The sequence below is a fragment of the Beta vulgaris genome, chromosome 7 (genome assembly GCF_026745355.1).
Source record: "Beta vulgaris subsp. vulgaris cultivar EL10 chromosome 7, EL10.2, whole genome shotgun sequence".
NCBI lineage: Eukaryota > Viridiplantae > Streptophyta > Magnoliopsida > Caryophyllales > Amaranthaceae > Beta > Beta vulgaris.
Window position 1 is genome coordinate 45,986,751 of NC_079208.1, and position 20,432 is coordinate 46,007,182.

Sequence of the window (20,432 nt, forward strand, 5' to 3'; positions counted from 1 at the left end):
CCTCATAAGGTAGATATACCCATATCTACTGAAGTCATCTGTGAATGTTATGAAGTACTGATAATTGCCTCTAGCATTTGTACTCATTGGTCCACAAACATCAGAATGTATGAGACCTAATAAGTCATTTGCTCTTTCACTTACACCAGTGAATGGAGCTTTTGTCATTTTTCCAAGTAAGCAAGATTCGCATGTATCATATGATTCGAAATCAAATGATTCCAAAAGTCCTTCCTTTTGAAGTTTTTGGATACTTCTCATCTTTATGTGGCCAAGACGACAATCCAAAGGTAAGTTTTATTTGAATCATTTGATTTGGCCTTTTTAGTATTAATGTTATAAACTTGTCTTTCTATAACTAGCAAATAGAGCCCATTAAATAAGTGAGCACTACCATAAAACATTCCATCCTTTTGAAAAGAAAGACATTTATTCTTAATCTCAAAAGTAAACCCTTCTGTATCCAAACAGGAAACAGAAATAATGTTTTTAGAAATGGCTGGAACAAAATAACAATTATTCAAATCCAAAACAAGCCCAGAGGGCATTATTAATCTAAAAGTGCCTACGGCTAGAGCTGCAACCTTTGCTCCGTTGCCAACACGCAGGTCCACTTCCCCTCGAGCCAAGCTCCTACTTTTCTTTAGTCCCTGCACATTTGTACAAATGTGAGATCCACATCCGGTATCAAATACCCAAGAATTAGAAATAGTGAGATTTACTTCAATAGCATGTATACCTGAGGTAGAAGCAATCTTTCCATTCTTCTTGTCCTCTAGATACTTAGGACAATTCCTCTTTCAATGACCTGGTTTGTGACAATGAAAGCATTCTTGGTCTGGAGTAGCTTCAGCCTTAGTTTTGACAACCTATTTGCCCTTACCCTTACTCAGTGGGTATTGCTTTTTATTGCCTTTTTTTCTTGAAAACCCCTTTCTTTTTCTGGATCATAAGAACATGATTATTAGGTGCAATCTTGATACTTGGTTCAGCAGTCTTGAGCATTCCTAGAAGCTCATTCATAGTCTTCTCCAACTCATTCATGTTAAAGTTTAACACGAATTGGTCATACCCCTTATGAAGGGAGTGGAGAGTGATGTCAATTGGTAGCTCATCACCTAAAGTGACACCTAATCGTTCCAGATTTCAAATAAATCCATCATTTTGAGAACGTGTGGACCAACAGGTTCACTTTCTTGAGACTGCTCTCAAGGATAGCCTTAACCGTTTCATAGCGCTCAATTCTTGCTTGTTTCTAAAACATAGCTCTGAGCTGATGAATGATGTCAAAAGCCTCCATATTTTCAAATTGTTTTTGCAATTCAGAATTCATGGATGCTAACATCAAACATGTGACATCAAGAGATCTAGCTACTGCCGTATCATATGCTTGTCGAGTCTCAACAGATGCTCGAAGGGTAGGTTCAGCAGGGAGAGGGTTTTTAAGAACATCCAATTTCATTTCAGATTTAAGAACTATTCTCAAGTTGCGATACCAATCCAGAAAGTTGTTTCCATTAAGTTTTTCCTTTTCAACAATAGAGCGAATACCATTAGATGACATAGCGGAGTTTGAATTAGGAGTAACCATCTACAAATGAAAAAGTAAAGTCTTAGGTTTATGATTATAAACAATAACTTCAAATTTTAACTAAGTTAAAACAAGTTAAAGGCTTTTAGTCTAAAAACGTCCTCAATTAGGCTAAAAGATTCCAAGACCCCAACTCATTTAATCCTAAGCCGGCTTTGGCCGGTCACCTAAGAGATAAATGATTTAGGTAAATAACACTTTATTAGTTATACTCCTATAACTCTTGGTTAATGGGAAACATCGCATGAAAAAACCCATTCCTATACCCCAAAGCCAAAGTCCTAATTGTTGAATAAAACCTTACATACTTGTAAATTTCTTAAATATACACTAAATATTCTACGTCATGCCCTCGTATTTTTTCATTTTCTACGTTGTACTGATAAGTCATTTATATATATAGTTTTTAGGTGCATTTATGTTGCATTTTAGAGCATTTAGTTTCATATTTAGGTTCATTATGGCATCATATTCTTAAGTTATGATTTTCTACTCCTATTCGGTATGTTTTCTTGTTTTTGATGAATTTCAGGCATTAATAACGTATTTGGAGTATGATTAGCTAAGCTTGAAGATTAGGAGCACTTGGAAAGAAGCTACAATGAATAAGGATCGTATGGATATGTCATAGTACGAGTTTGAGCAAAAACGAAGCGGAAAATCATTAGAAAAAATGTGAAAAAGAGTCACGTCTACTCTTCTGATCATAACTTTTGATGTACTCCTTAAAATCGACTAATTCCAGCATATTTGAAAACTAGACTTGAAGAGATTTCCAACGATAGGTGGCACGCCCCGAGGAGACTTCTAGTCAAGAAGTTATGCCTTTCGGAAGATTGCACTGTTTCTGCTGGAATCTGTCATGCGTACGCGCGGATCACTAATCCGCCTATTAATGATTTATTTAAGACTTTTCTTATCTTGTAAATTACTTTCTTAGTCATATTAGGTTGAAGAATATTATTTATATTAGTTTTCATTCTTTTTCTCTCTTCTCCTCCCCTTTCACGTTATTTTCTTATTTTCTAGGTTTTAGTTTTCTCTCTAGTTTTTAGTGTAAATCCTAGTTTTTTTATTCTTTTTCATTAATTCATGATTTCTTTTTGTTTCTTTCCTTGATTTCTTTGATGATGTTTTTCTTTGTAGATTTAGATTTCATTATTTATTTCATGATAGAGTAGTTTTTATTTCTAGGGTTTTGGGAATCCATGTTTATATGCTATGATTTGATTGATATTTATTTGTGGTTTGATTAGTTATTGATTTCTCTAATTGATTAGTGTTTTATTGTTAATCTTACAACCTGATCAATTGTTTGATTTAATATTGTTAATATCGAGTCATAGATCGAGAGATAGTACTCTTTAGAGGCTTACCTACAATTAGCAAATCTGATTATGTTGAGCGACCGTACTAGCATATGTTGATTTGAGAGCGTTAATGCCTGACCAAGGATTAACCTGTGCTCTAGATATCTGATTGATTGAACTGTGATGATATTTTAATAGTTTATAAGTATAAACATGGTGAACCATTGCCCTAGATCCTTTTTAGTTTGATTTTCGTAATTTGATTAGTTTAGAACTTTAACTCAAATATCTGTGATCTTGTTTAGTTTCTCTATACCTTAGAGACTAGATTAAAACGACCATCTCTCTGTGGATTCGACCCTACTTACCCTACTACATTGTTAGAAGGTTTTGCAGGAATTATTTTTGACAGGTGTACGATAACCTATCATGTACCCCATCTTTCTGGAATTTCTACACTGTGCCCTTATGTTATCTATTTTTAATACAAAATGCCATTGCCGTTAAGTGGCTGTTATGTGTCCCATTAGTGAAATTAATAATAATTAATTAATTGAATTAATTTGAGTAGCTGTTAAAAAAACATGAGAGGGAAACTTTCCCACCAAAAAACTAGGGTTTGACTCCTTTTTATTAACTTCATTCCCCTTCCCCAAATCTTAATCTTCTTCCTTTTCTCTTTGAAGCGCCTCTCCATCATCAACAATGTCAACCGCAAATTCTTACTCAGTTGCGGCCTTGGAATGGGAATTCGTCACTCCCAAGTGTAATTGCAGCTCCCCCAAAAAACGCAAGATTGCACATCCCTGGATCTCAACGCAATCATGGTATATTTCAAGTGCGATTTTTGCAATTTTTTTGTGTGGTTGCACAGTGGACATATGATTAGATGAGGAGATGCTACAATTGTTTTTTTGCTCTGGGATTTTGTTTTTGGGATAGAGTGCGAAGAAGAGGGAGTAAGGAAGTTCAATGATCAAAATAGGAGAGAGAGAAGAGGGGTATCTTATTTTCTTTTTTTTTCTTGTTCGAAAAAATTATAAAATTGACAGTAGGTGACACATTTAATGTCAAACCTAACGTCCGTCATTAATAAGCCCTCATTAATGACATTTTGTATTAAAAATAGATAACACAAAGGCACAGTGTAGAAATTCCAGAAAGATGGGATACAACGTAGAAAATGAAAAAACACGGGGGCATAACGTAGAAAAACCCTAAAAAATAATACCTTTCTTTGGCAAGCCCATTACCAATGATCAAAGACATGAATAGAGGTGTGTAAGGGTGGGTATCTAATTCATTCAAAAATTAAAAAGGAGGACTTAAGTTACTATGTCGGTTCTAAATTTAGTGAACTAATAGTAATTAGAACAAGAGCATAATAACAAAATAAAAGCAATAATTAAATGCATAATTTAAAATGATCCTAGTATGGCCCCTACATCTTAATCTAAACTTGAAGATGCTTCCTTGTATCCGCCTTTTGATCTCCATCAAAGCATGATTCTCGAATCATCATACAAGTTATTTGAAATTTAAATAAAATTACAAAAATACAAAACGGCTCGCAGTCCGTATTTAAGATACAAAAATACATAAACGGTACGCAGACCGTATTTTCTATCCTAATTTGGGCAATACTAGTCATCTAACATTCAAGCATAAAATTATTCATTCATTCACTTACTTAGAGTAAGTGACCCAGTTTATATTAGACGATTCTAATATAAAAAAATTAGTTAAACTAATCAACAATTTTAATTAGTTCAAAAACTAACAAAATATTTAATAGTGTTAGAAATTATACTTGGACTTTATATTATCATGACAATAAAATTGCAACTTTATCCAAGAATTTGAGAGTTGAATATTAAACTAATAAACTCCCACTAAGAAATGGATCACCTAACTATTAGGTTCAAAATTTGGATTGAAGAAACTGAGATTAAACATATTTTAAGCCCAAAAACTAAGTGTAAGTAATGCTGTCCACACAAGCAAAACAAGCCCAAAACATTTTTTTTAATAAACATGCTAGAACCTAGGCCCAACAGTAGGCCCACAAGAACCACTGCCAGGCCCAGAGGACAGCAAGTCAGACTAGTTGTCCGGCCCAGCTGTCCAGACCAGACAGAAGTCCAGCTCGGACGCTGGAAACCAAACAGCAATTGTCGTGACAACCAAAAAAATGCTGCCAAAGTGCCAAACTGAACTTCTCTTCTTCATTTTTTTCTTTTAATTTTTTTGATTATTAAAATCCCATTGTCATAAGGGATTTCAACTTTTTTTTGTTTTTTTTTTCAAGAAATAAATTTAATAATCATATTATTGGAACAAAAACTTAAAGGACTTATAATCGAAAAAAAAAATGTACTGATCTCATCAAAAAAAAAAATCGAATATAAGGAAAAAAAAATATATTATATGAACTATTCATAAATAAATTAAAAAACGAATACTAAATATCATATATTAATATTATTCGAATTCCAATAAGAAACAAAATAATATATTGCAATTTCCCAAGTCCAAATATAATACTAACAAGATTAAATAATATGCATCTACAAAGATCAAAATAGCATAAATAGGGAGGCTCTGATACCACTAATAGGATGTACGATGCGGAAATATAAACAATTTGTACAAATCCTATTCCCAAGAACACCCTAAAAATACTATAATGAATCTATAGGAGGGAGTTAAGTTATTATACCTTTGAAACGTGCCTCGTTGATGTTTAAGAACGTCAATTGAAGTTCCTCTACAAAGGTCCACCACCACAAGTTGATTATACCTAGGTTTACTAGAACCCAAAAGCAACTCCTTTTATTTTGTATGGACTTTACAATATCTTGTGAGAAACCTTTTCCCTCACATACAAACTCACGGCTAAAAATTTTGTAATATGAGTAGTATGGTCAAACTAATCTACCTCTATATTTATTTTGCTTTGTATGCATATAAAAGGAAGGACTTGATTTCCTTTCAATTAAGAGGATATGAATCCATTAATTGATTGACTTTCTCAATCAATTAATATTGATATCAATCAATTATCCTATAATTGATTTTGATCCAAAATATAACAAGATATTACCCATAACTTATTATGGACAAAAGAACATATTGGTATTATTAATTGTATAATATTAATCTTAAAAATACTAACTAATCAACAATGTAGTTTATGTGTGACCATGTAGGTCCAATATAGATTAGTAGTAAATATTAATCGTTTATTAATATTACAAGCCAAGATTGGCTCCTAGCAAATCATCATGACTACCCAAACTATATGGGATATAATTAATAATTTATAACTTTTGAGTTATGCACTTGATCATAGGACATACTCCAACATCATGTTGTAAAACCCTTTATGAATACATTACAAAGATGATTCGTAATATATTAAGATTTGTGTTATCCCATATCATTTAAGATACTTAGGGAGCTTTTGTACATATGAGGCATATTGTTCATAACATTATGATTGTACAAGATCTTGTGAGGCACTATAATAGGAACGCAACAAGTCCTAGTATGTATTATTAAGCTTGATATGCAAAAAGCTTATGATACTATAATTGGAGTATTTTAAAAGTCATGCTTTTAGCTCTAGATGTCCCTGAAAGATTTGTTGACCTAATCAAGGAGTGTGTGCGCGTATACCCATGTTCTCTTTAATGATTAATGGGGAGATGTGTGGGTTTTTTTTTTAAAATTCAATAGAGGTTTGAGACAAGGGGACCCTCTCTCCCCCTTGTTGTTTGTCATATGCATGGAATATTATGCCAAAATCTTGGTGAAAATGAGTGATATTAAGTATCATCCTAGGTGTATCACTAAAGGCTTACTCATCTTAGATTTGCTGATGACCTGATACTTTGCTCAAAAGATGATTATGCCTCTGTATATATACTTGATGCTTAGGGCTTTTAATATATTTTCTGACTTTTCTAGCTTGAAGACTAATTCTCAAAAGTCTTCCTTGTACTATTATGGTGTGGAGGAGAGTGAAGTTATGAGAAATCACAAGTGTTTGGTATTCAGAGAGAATTTCTTTGTTTTAAGTATCTAGGGGTACCCATCTACTCAAAAAGAAGAAGCACAATGTGACATTTTGGTGGAGAAAATGACCTTGAAAATCAGAGTATGGAGCACTAGAAGTATTTGTTGGGTATATGGTAGTATATGGAGCTCATGAAGGTGTATGGGTGTGGAGATGAGGTTGCGTAAAGGGAAAACATCATATTGTGCATAAGGCTAATTTTGAATGGTCATATCTTTGAATATATAAATGATTTTGAGGTGATTCAAAGTGGAGGTGATAGCTTGTTCCGAGAGCTTTCCAATGATAGGTGATATGCCCAATTCCGATAAGAAACGAAGAAGTTATGGCTGGTTTAAGTCTCGCCCGATCGGGTTGGGCGAGGGAGCCCGATCGGGCGCGCAACGAAACGTGAAACTGGGCAGTTTAGCAGCTTGTGTTGGCTCGCCCGATGGCATCGGGCCATCTCGCCCGATCGGGCGGCAGGCCGAATTACGACACGGGCGTTTGTTGCCCGATCGGGCCCGGGAGCAAAATTCTTCGAGCGTTAAGCGCCCTATCGGGCGGGTCTCGCCCGACCGGATCGGGCGGGGTCTGTTTTGGGCCGATTTTGTTCCGAAAACGCGTTTTAGTAAGTGGGGGTATAAATAGGTGCCCTAATTCGTCATTAATTGTATTATTCATCATTATTCACAGATTAGAGAGAGAAAAAGCAATAGAGAGAGTTCTTGGGGTGTTTTTTGCAATCTTTCTTGAATATTCATCGATTCCTAGTGCATATTCGTGGTTTTTCTCCCAGTTCTTGGGTTTCCACGTAAAATTTCTGGTGTGTTCTTTCCTGCTTTATCATTTGATATTCTATTATTGTTTGCAATTATTTCTAGATTGATAGTCAATGGAACTTACAAGTGGTATCAAGAGCTAGGTTTGATTATTGTCTAGATCTAGAATAATTAACAATGGAGGATTCAAAGATTAGAATTGAGAAGTTTGATGGGACTGATTTTGGATATTGGAAGATGCAAATAGAGGACATCTTATATCAGAAAAACCTGTATCAACCTTTGTCTGAAAAGCCTGCTGAGATGGAGGAGGCTAAGTGGAAAGTACTGGACAGACAGGCACTAGCGGTGGTGCGTTTGACATTGGCTCGGACTGTGGCATTCAATGTCAAGGATATCAAAACAACGTCTGGATTGATCAAAGCACTGTCAGATATGAATGAAAAGCCCTCTGCAATGAATAAGGTATATCTGATGCGCCGTTTATTTGATTTAGAGATGAATAATGGTAGTTCTGCTGCTGAACATATTAATGAATTTAATTCATTAATAAGTCAGTTATCTTCGGTTAATATTGCCTTTGAGGATGAAGTGAAAGCCCTAATTTTGTTGTCCTCTTTACCTACTGCTTGGGAAACTGTTGTAACTGCTGTTAGTAATTCCTCTGGTAAAGAGAAATTGGTTTATGATGTTGTCCGTGATCTGATTTTGAGTGAGAGCATTAGAAGGAAGGAGAGTGGAGAATCATCTGGAGCATACAGTGCAGAAGGTAGAGGGAGGGAAAAAGGGAGGAACTTTCAGGGAAAATCGGAGTCAAAGGGGGACCGGAGTAAGTCAAAAGGCAGGACTAGTGTTACTTGTTGGGGGTGTGGTAATGAAGGACATTTAAAGAGAGATTGTCCTAAGAAAGAGAATGTGAAAGGGAAGAAGAAGGTTCAAGAAAGTGATGATGAAGAAGAAGCATCAACTAACTTGATTTCTGAGTACGATTCCGATGCTTTGATGGTAAGCATGGATGATCAGGAAGAGTTGGTTGGGTGCTCGGGAATATCATGGGTCTTGGATTCGGGTTCTTCTCATCATTCCTCACCATGCAGGGAGTTATTTTGGAATTTCAAACTCGGAAAACTTGAAAAGGTCTACCTTGCGGATGGCAAGGCAGTGGAAGTCATGGGGAAAGGTGATGTGAGTATGAAACTCACTCATGGTGGCTCGTTGGAGTTGAAGAATGTCAAGTTTATCCCAAGGTTGAAGAAAAGCTTGATATCGGTAGCCCAACTTGCTACATCGGGTTACAAGGTTGTGTTTGATGGTGGTTCTTGGAAAATTGTCAAGGGAGCAATGATCATAGCTCGTGGGACAAGGACTGGAACAGTTTACACCATGGGGAGCACAGTGAAGGGGCCCGGGATTGGGATGAGAACTTCATGTAAAGTGTCGTTTGGTCGGAAAACTATCGATAGTGGGCCAAGGGATGAGAACCGTGGTGAAGCGGTATCCCGGTGGCAAATTGACCGGTAAGCGCACAAGGTGAAGGACGGCACACAAGCATGTTGTGCCGGAAATCCTAAGTGGAACAAAGGGTGTATTGTTTGAGTGGGAGCAATGTGAGTTTGTTTTCAGAACAATGAGAAGCTTCTTTGGCTTAGGTGGTAATTTGTTTATTGAAGTTTTGATGAGATTTCAATGTGCTTCTTTGGTTGAAGAGGAAGTGGTTATTTTCCTTAGTTGTTGAGGAAGGGGTCTTCATTTGGCTGTGCTTGTCTCTAAGGTGATCCGACCTCTGAGGTAGGAAGGTGTGTAGGTTCATGGAGTGATGGTGCAATGATTTGGAGTTTAGTCATTAAGAATCAAAGTCGGTGTAGATTTTGATGTGTTTGAATTGGAGTTAGTGCAAACTTCAATGTTAGTTTCCTTGGTGTAGAGGAGATGTGTTGTCATGGGATGCTTGTAGTATGTCATGGTTTGGACACGACTAGAGATTGCTTTTGCAGTGGGAGTTGTGTGTAGGAGTTGAGATGAATGAGAGGATGATGAAGTTATGAAGTTTTCTTCACTTACACCTATCTCCAAGTGGGAGATTGTTGGGTATATGGTAGTATATGGAGCTCATGAAGGTGTATGGGTGTGGAGATGAGGTTGCGTAAAGGGAAAACATCATATTGTGCATAAGGCTAACTTTGAATGGTCATATCTTTCAATCTATAAATGATTTTGAGGTGATTCAAAGTGGAGGTGATAGCTTGTTCCGAGAGCTTTCCAATGATAGGTCATATGCCCAATTCCGATAAGAAACAAAGAAGTTATGGCTGGTTTAAGTCTCGCCCGATCGGGTTGGGCGAAGGAGCCCGATCGGGTTGGGCGAGGGAGCCCGATCGGGCGCGCAACGGAACGTGAAACTGGGCTGTTTGGCAGCTTGTGTGTGGCTCGCCCGATGGCATCGGGCCATCTCGCCCGATCGGGCGGCAGGCCGAATTACGACACGGGCGTTTGTTGTCCGATCGGGCCCGGGAGCAAAATTCTTCGAGCGTTAAGCGCCCGATCGGGCGGGTCTCGCCCGACCGGATCGGGCGGGGTCTGTTTTGGGCCGGTTTTGTTCCGAAAATGCGTTTTACTAAGTGGGGGTATAAATAGGTGCCCTAATTCGTCATTAATTGTATTATTCATCATTATTCACAGATTAGAGAGAGAAAAAGCAATAGAGAGAGTTCTTGGAGTGTTTTTTGTAATCTTTCTTGAATATTCATCGATTCCTAGTGCATATTCGTGGTTTTTCTCCCAGTTCTTGGGTTTCCACGTAAAATTTCTGGTGTGTTATTTCCTGCTTTATTATTGATATTCTATTATTGTTTGCTATTATTTCTAGATTGATAGTCAATAGAACTTACAGTATTCCATACTCAGGTAGAGTGCGGCTGGCTAACCCTGTTCTCATGAGTATCCATGGATATTGGCTCAAATTTTTATTCTCCCTAACAGAGTTAGCCATGACATTGAGAGTGTGTGCATATGTTTTTTGTGGTCAGAGAACTAATATGCTCTAAGGGTGGTTGTGTTGCTTGGAAGGAGCTTTGTAATATCAACAGTACATGGAGCTGGGTTTTAGGGATGTGAAATTATTGAATATTGCAAGTTTAGGTAAGCAAGTTTGGTTAATAGCTACAAAAAAGGATAATGTGTGGGTAAGTTGGGTCCACTCTGTGTACATAAAAGAAAATGATTGGTGTGATTACTCTCTAACAAGTGGTAGAAGTTGGTATTGGAAGCGTCTTTGTGAGATTAAAGCTCAACTGAAGCATGTCTATAACAAACAAGAATTTGAAGAATTGCCCACATATTATATTCATGATGTTTTGCAGAAGCTAACTGAGCAAAGGAGCTATGTTTTCTGGGATAGCTATGTTTGGAGCAAACTTACGGTGTCTAAGTTCAAATTCATTAACTGGCTTGCCATGAGGGGGAGATTGCATACTACTGACAAAATAGCAGTATATGATGTAAATATCTCTAATGATTGCTTATTATGTGGAATGGCTCCAGAAACATAGGAGCACATTTTGTTTCAGTGTCAGTATAGCAAGCAAATTCTTGCTCAGATTAAGCATTAGACGGAGTTTGACTCTTCAGATGAAGATCTACACATGTTGGTTATATGGATTGCCAACTGTAGACACTCTAAATTCTAGCGTGAGCCTATAGTGAAGCTATAGCCATAGTAGGAAGTGTGTATGGGATATGACATGCTAGAAATGATAGTAAATGGAATATAAAGGTGCCAACAGTTCACTCTATGGTGAATTGAATAACATATATTGTTAAAAGAAGAATTTTCCTTGTGCTACCTAAAACAACTTCCAGCAGAGACATGAATTGGTTTTATATTATGTAAGGGTGTGTAGGGACATTTGTATAGTGGTTTCTTTGTCTACTTTATGTAGCAGTTTTATTTCATCAATTGGCATAATAGCTAGAACACTTATAGTTTGTGGATTGTGCTTATCAATAGTCTATAGCTAGATGAGTCCAAATTCACAAGAGCATTTGGGTAATCTTTGGTGAAAAATGGATACCCAAAGCTGTTAATTTTCAGTTCATGTATAAGCTAATGTTACGGCATTGATAAATTGATGGATATACATGACATCGCTTTTTTTTATACGTTAATGGTAAGAGTATTATTATTTTCTCTTTATTTTTTTCATGGTAAGAAATAATAAGTTTACATAAATGAGATCAATTCATAAGTAAAAATATGTTAAAAAGACTGGACCCAAGTCAGTATGGGGAGATTTTATGTTCAAAATCTAAAAGTTTCAGCTCAATTGACGGTCATTTAGGGCTGCGTGTTCTACTTCCAGTTAGCAATTAGAGCATGCTTGCACTAACAAGTAACAATGGTCCATCTGGGGTAAAATCAGAGCCATTTTCCTTTACATACCACCCCCAAAATAATGGGCCAAATTCTTGAAAGATCTGGTTCTAATTATGATTTATGATTTGGGCCCTAATATTAGCACATGTAAATTTGAAAGGGCAAGCCCGAGCATATATATATGATAAAGCCTGTGGTTTCAAGTTTGAGCTTTCTTATCATATTTCTTATTCTTTAATTATTGTTTTTGATTCCCTCAAAATTATTGTTTTTATTTTATTACGACACAATTTTTATTGGCCAACGTGAAAATTAAAAAACATCTAGACATTATTCTTTTTTCCTCAAATAAAACTAAAATGGTTTGAATTTATTAACATATGATTTAATACGATTTAAATTTTTGATGTGGTTTAGCCGTTTGATTAAACTTTGACCATATTTTAACATTAATTCATAAGAAAAACACATGTAACATCATATAAGAATCATCTCAATCTATACATTTAACATAGGTAATTTTCACATCTTTTAATTATACAAAATTAAATATGTTTTGGGATAAATAAATGGTAATAAGAATATCTAGACAAACATTTCTTGTATGGTCTGGTCAATCCGATTCTAACAAGAATAAGTAAGGAGTTCCTAAGTATTGTGATACGAATATAACCTTAGAGTTTTAGTTAGGAGTTGTTCAGCCACATTTAGTAGATGTTGTGGGCGGGACCAAGAGAATTATGCACCCATATCAAAGTGTCTAAAATAATAACAAAATGTGTGTGCGCAAATATTAAACTCACACACAAATTAATATTTGGTTAATCATGTGTTCTTTCACGTAATGCACAATGTTCAAAAATTAAAAGTAAATGTGATTTTAGCAATACACAACGGAAAGTTGATACCAACTTGTATCAGTAAATGCTTTCATACTTGTTCATAATTGAAAGGCGGCTATATTAGTTAGAATTTTCCTTTACTTATTCTCGATCTCTTCTTAAATTAAACCTTTCTAATTTATACAGAAAATAGAATTAAAAGAAGGTTGATATTATAAAGACAATAATCCTAAATCCTAATTATTACGTCTCCACATCAAAGTGAAACAGAGTACATAATTATATTTTCTTTCATAATCAACTCAATGTTATATTGTTTTCCCACTTTACGAACGTTTAGTTTTTATAATTCCAAATTTAATGCTCTGTTTATTCATGCAAACTGTTCATTAGTGTAAGACAGGATGTTCAAAATTAATATCAAATGTACATTTAGAATTTAACACTAAAATAATCATCACCATAACATATATTCTTTAAGTTTGTCTTGTAAGAGACCGCCTACTTTTAAATTAAAATTAGGCAATGGTAAGCCCAATATTAAAAAAATTAGCCCAATAGTGATTAGGTTAATTTCTTTCGGTGACTAGTTTAATCCATTTAGTGATTAGGTCTACTTTAATATTAAAAATTAAACCGTCTTTTTTAGTAATTTTTTATATTCTTTTCTTTTACCAAAAGCACAATGTCCAAAAACGAAGACCAAATATAAATTTTAATAAAGATTATGTTCGTTTGCAAAAATCTCTTAATGCGAGTGTGTGATTGTGCATAGGATCTAATTTACGCCTCAACCACCATCACAACACCACAACATCGCCTACTCATTTCCATTTTCCCCACTCGTTCCCTTCACAACCATAGCAATTAGCATCCACCACCGTCATCACGTATCTTCCTTCAAATGTTCGGTCCTTGACATAATTCACTTGATGATGTAATAAATATTCTTCTTTCGTGCTGTGACGTGGAACAATGACCTGTGTTAGACTTAGACAGTACATGTGTGATATACGTGTGTGTATAAGTATAACTGAACAATTAATGAAGGTCCGAATAGTGATTCAAGAGACAGCGTAACTTAATGCTTAATTAACCTTTTGCCTTTTCCCTCAAAAAAAAAAATACATTCACCTTAATTAGGGCGTTTAATTAGGACTTTGACGAAGACATTCTTTATTGTCTTTGTCCGACTTCCATAAATTTGAGTATGTGAGGGGAAGAAGTCAGTGTTATCAGCCCAACTCATCACATCATCAGCCGCATCTATCTTTAAAGTTGTAATAAAATTATTTTCAAATTTCTATGCAAATTAGCCAAATAATAAATATGCATATAATATGGAGTACTATTATGCATTGATAAAGCATATTGCAGTGACGCATACGTACGTGTTCGATCTGTTCGTTCGTCTAACGCTTATCATAATGTTAATTATTACATAGTATGACATTATACATACTTCCCATTGTTTTCTAACAAAACGGCGTTGACTTTTGAGTATTGCTGACTCTCTAACATTGAGACTATAATTTCAAGTTCTTATTAATTCAAAGCTTCGTTTTACATCTCATTGTTGGAGTTGAATTTGAAATTTTACAACATATTTTGGTAATTTTATAGGTTAAAGGTACCAACTACCAAATTAAAATCTAATTAAACTAGTATCAAATTGCATGCAAATTGATATCAAAGTGTGCTTTGATACCAAGTAGGGCTGGTGACGGGTAGGATCAAGACCCGTATCCATGTGGGTCCGTGATAAACTTCATTGGGCCCACACACAAGCCCATGTTGGAGGAGAGAGTGACCACATACAAGGTTGGCAGGGTTCCATCCTAAAACCAATTGGTGATAGGTGGAGTAACCCACTAATCTATATGTTAGTCATTCTCTCTCTAATTCTTCAATATGGGACAATTATTTCTAACTCACATGTGGGCTTTACTCTTAACACTCCTCCTCACATGTGAGCCACCTTTAATCTTTCAATTTGGATAGGCCACAACATCCTCGTTGGGCTCTCTCTGGACTTTCAACATGAGGTCAACTGGTCCCCTTCTTGGGGCCATTACAATTCTGTTGGGCTTAATTATTTTGCTCCAAACAGATTTCCAACACCTTCCATCTTGCATTTCATAACGGGCCAAGATCGTCCGCTCTGATACCATGACAAATCTCGATGGGCTCGCACAAGCCCACACAAGAGAAGAGTATGACCACACACAAGCCCAATAGGCCGGGGTTCCATCCTAAAACCATATGGTGATAGGTGGGGTAACCCATTAGCTTATATATTAGTCATATACTTTCAATTCTTCCAATGTGGGACACATGTGAATTACACTCTCAACACTCCCCCTCACATGTGTGCCACTTTTACTTGTAATTGGATATGTCACAACATCCTCGTTGGGCTCTCTCCGGACTTCCAACATGAGGTCAACTGGTCCCCTTCTTGGGGCCATTACAATTCTGTTGGGCTTATTTTCTTCCAAACAGATTTCCAACACCTTCCATCTTGCATTTCATAACGGGCCAAGATCGTCCGCTCTGATACCATGATAAACTTCATTGGGCCCACACACAAGCCCATGTTGGAGGAGAGAGTGACCACATATAAGGTTGGCAGGGTTCCATCGTAAAACCAATTGGTGATAGGTGGAGTAATCCACCAATCTATATGTTAGTCATTCTCTCTCTAATTCTTCAATATGGGACAATTATTTCTAACTCACATGTGGGCTTTACTCTTAACAGTCCGAATGCAGATTTGTTTTCAGACTGTGGATCCAGATCCAGATCCGATCCTAATCCAGCGGGTCTGAAAAAGCTGGATTTAGATTCAGATCCTACGAAACCGAGTCGAAAACGAGTCCAGTGTATTTTATCCTATTTTATCTACATTTTGTATTTTTGATATTAAAATAGAAGCTATACAAACAACAACATTAATACTCTCAAGTCAAACACATCACAAGAGTCACCGGATTATCACATGCATAAACACTATAGCTCTAGTGATAGTATAACATAAAAAAACGAGCCTACTCAATCCAAAAGCAAGGAAAATAGGTATCTATTATAGCTCTAAATTCCAATTTCAGTCGTAAATGAAAAATCTTAATATGAAGCAAATAGACCATCTTTGTAATTGTTTGATTGCTCTGAAATTGATAGTATAAGAACATCAAAGTTAAGAAGAGTTGCAATTAAATAAACTCGGCGCAACAATGTATTCATATTGTTATTTTTAGCAAATTTCGAATGAGAAAGAAACAATGCAATGTATATGATAAGCAATTAGAAAAAGTACAAATTAGGCGGCAGCGTTTTTGGCGGAGGAGAGTGAAGTGTGGTGGCTAGTGGGAACTGCGATGAAGAGAAGAAGTAGAAGAAAAAGGTAGGTGGAGGACTGCATCGGAGTCTGGACGGGTATGGGGAAAATGCAGTCGCTCAAACTGAAACCTTTTTTTCAATTTGTATTTGGGGCTACAGATCCGGTTTAGATGCAAAACAAGACCACTTAGTTCACCTGAAATTTTCTGATGTGAACTTATCTGATCTGATCTGAACTTATTTTTTCTGATTACAAGATCTTATCTTTTAGATTTTTCTCATATATAAGAAAAAATGTAGTCATTGAGGTCTTGTTTGATTCGTCTCAATGAGTACTTATTTTTAAATTTCAATTATTATAATTTTTACTAATATGTAATGAAAGATATAATGATTTTTAAATATAACCATGATCTGAACTGATCTGATCTGAACTTAATTTTTCTGATTTGATCTGATCTGATCTGATTAGATCTGAAATAAGCAAAAATAAGGTGAACTGAACATAACCTTAGTATATGTAATTGAGTTGGTTTTGCATTTGAGCTGAATCAATTAAGTGTCAACTTATCCGGTTCAAAACCGGATTAGTTGACATTTCTTTGTTGATTCAACCCTAACTTCTCCCGTCGAAAACCACATCGGTAAGGCCTGTTTTGATCGAAGTTGTTGACCTTTTTTCCACTAGTGATGAATGGTGGGAAAATTAAGACGATGGAATATTACTATGGAGAATTTGATAGAGAATACGATTATCTAACAGTATGTAGTATTTAGATAGAAATATATATCAACTTTTTAGATCTATATATAGCATTACCTATTTACCTTGTGTGTTTACATTGATTTGTTGATTGACAATTGTACAATTGTACTTTTTTTAATAGCTATCCACCTATTGTAAATGGGTACAATTATACATGACAAAAGGTATTTTTTTCTCAACTAGTTTATCTCGGATATAATGAATACATTGTTTTGGTGATTTATCATGGCGATTGAGTTTAGAAGAAATATGATCAAAAGAAATTCTAGTAGAACAACCGGTTGAATTAGAGGTGTAAGTGAACTGTAAAAAGTCAATAGTCCAATCCAGTTAAGTCCTGTCCAATCCATAGTTGCGGACTGGACTGCACTAAAAAAAATGTTTGGACTGGACTCCGGCATAAATTTTTGAGTATAAATAGGGACTGGATTTGGACTCAATCTTTTAAAGTCCAATCCAGTTCAAGAAATATCTTGCATACAATATACAATATATACAATATATAAAATTGGACTCAATATTCTTTGACTTTTTTTGAAATTTAGGATTTCGCATTAAACTTTTACCTGGCCGGATAAGTTGCACTTACCCTCCAAAAGTCCAAAGTGAGAACTGAAAAGGCAAAGCTACTTTAAGCCTTTAGCGTCTTGTGTTCTGCAATTTGCGTTTTATTAGACTTAAAAATTTATGTAACTTACTATATGAAATTTATGTAATGAGTCCAATTGTTTTAATTTCAATGATTCAATCACGAGAAAATATTGTGAGCCTATAACGATATAAAAATTAATATATTATATATGATAATTGGATTTGAGTAAATTGGTTTTGGATTCAAAAAAAATTGTTCACCTTATCCCTTATTTTAATTCTAAGCCAAAATGTGACAGGTAACTTCCTTCTCACTTGCTTCCCCCTTCCATATTCTTCTTTGGAATTTAAAGGGAAGTTATTTTGGCTTCTCATGATGAGACGCTAATACTTTTTGGTATTTCAAGGTAAAAGTAGGAGTTATTTTGGTACCTCTAGTACCAAAGCTCGAGAGGCCAAAATTGTGTTATTTGGAGGTACAAAAGTAAGAGTTATTTTGGCATTACTTGTACCAAAGCTGAAAGTTGTTGGAACATTTATAGGGTAATGGGTTTGAAACTCATATGGGTATGTACTAGAAGAGGAGGATAGGAGGTCTAGTATGCAAAAGGCTAGAGTGCATCAAGTGGCAAAACGCATTGATAAACCAAGGGAGACAGAAGACTGGCCGCGAGTCGCGACAACCGTCGCGAGTCGCGACCAGTGGCCCGTCGCGAGTCGCGACAGGATTCGCGGGTCGCGACCAGCGCCTTGCGACTCGCGAGCTTCTTCGCGAGTCGCGACGCGTCTTCTGCCTTGGAATGCGAAAAATTGCCTCGACGGTTTTATATCCGTTGTGATGCTTTGTTGATCATTTTAATGACTTTTAAGGTCCTTTAATCAGTAGATTGAAGACCTTTGATGAATGATTAAGATGGGGGTTATGTGATTAACCTCTCTAGTCAATGTGATTAAGATGGGGGTTATGTGATTAACCTCTCTAGTCAATGAAAGGTTTATTCTTCCTATATAAACCTTGGGATTCCTATGAGTGAGGGGTTAGAAGAAAAAAAATCAGATTTTCTATACTCTAAAACACTTCTTGCTTTGCTTAAGAGAAACCTTGCAATCTTCTCTTGAGTGTTCTTCACAAACACAAAACACAAGTTCTTGTTGATTCACTTAGAAGATCATCTAAGTGGATTGTTTCTCTCCATTGTATCTCATTAGTTATTTCGTGGTAACCCGGTGATCCTAGAGGGGCGAAATTAAACTGATAGGAAAGCGTAGTTTCCGTGCCTTGGAGTGGATATCCGGTTCTCTCATTGATCACAAACCTAACAATCTATTATTTTTCGCATTCCAAGGCAGAAGACGCGTCGCGACTCGCGAAGATTGTTAGGTGTGGTCAATGAGAGAACCGGATATATCACTCCAAGGAACGGAATCTACGCTTTCCTATTAGTTTAATTTCGCCCCACTAGGATCACCGGGTTACCACGAAATAACTAATGAGATACAATGGAGTTGTAATTCACTTATATGATCAATCAAAGTGAATTCTAAAGGACTTTGTGTTTTGGATTGTGATTTCCACTCTATGAAAATTAGCTAGAAATTCAAAGAGCAAGCAAGTGTTTAGAGGAGAGAACACTTAACATTTTTTTTTTCTATATCTTTCACAAGTGAACTACAATGGCCTATTTATAGCCATCAACCTAGGATGCCATTAGTCACAAAGGAGTGATGAAACACCATTGAAGAACTCATTAAAATCTTAATTCATTAGCATGTTAATGAGTATTAAACCTCATGTAACATACTACACTTAACCATCAAGATTAATGCTAAATCAATGACTAGTAACATCCCTCATAATCAACTAAGAGCATCCAAGAACACAAGGTATCCAATGTTGTTTCATTGCCTTGTACACTTAAGTCCATTTATGTATAAATGTTCCAACAATCCTCCTGCCATTTATAATATAAATGGCTAACGACTTGCACAAAATTATTCACAAAACAACATACTTGTGCATAAATAGAAATGTCATAAAGATTGAATTCCTACTTAGTATATGTATACTTTACGATAACTCCAATTGTTATGATAGACTAAGCTTTGAATCAAACAATCACTACGAATTATCGAAGATACAATACACACAAGTACTAACAAAAATTCCTTTAACCCTCTACACCTTTGACGCCATGGTGTCCATATCCATTCATGAGTTCTCCAAGTTAAGCCCCTAACTTGGTGAAGCGGCCAAACTTCCTACTCATATAGGTAGACTTTATGTAATAATCACTCTTTCAATATGAGTATCCTCCAAAAGTCTATTAAGAAATAAATTTTCAACCTCCTTCATTGCAATATTGAGCACTAACCTCGGGATGATTTGCTAATTTAGTGCTCCAAATTACTAAGTAAAGTTGGATCCTCATTGAATTCAAGATTTAGCGTTGTACTAAACGTTGAATCGAGTTTTCTTTACTAGTAATTTAAGTTGGGCTTTCCACCCCTTTACAATTTTTTATACTATTTTAACTTGACAGCACTTTGGCCAAAGACTTTTCCAAGTTAAAATGAACCGTATAAAACTTCAAGATTGCAACTCCATGTTATATAAAATCAAGCATATAATAGTGTCGCATTTCCATATGCTATGATTTACAATATAAACATGATAGTGTACCCCATTGATAAAATAGAAGTATATCACAATAACTAGTGATATGATACGTGGACTAGCCAAAAAATCACTTCACATATCAAATGAATATCACTCCATCTATTT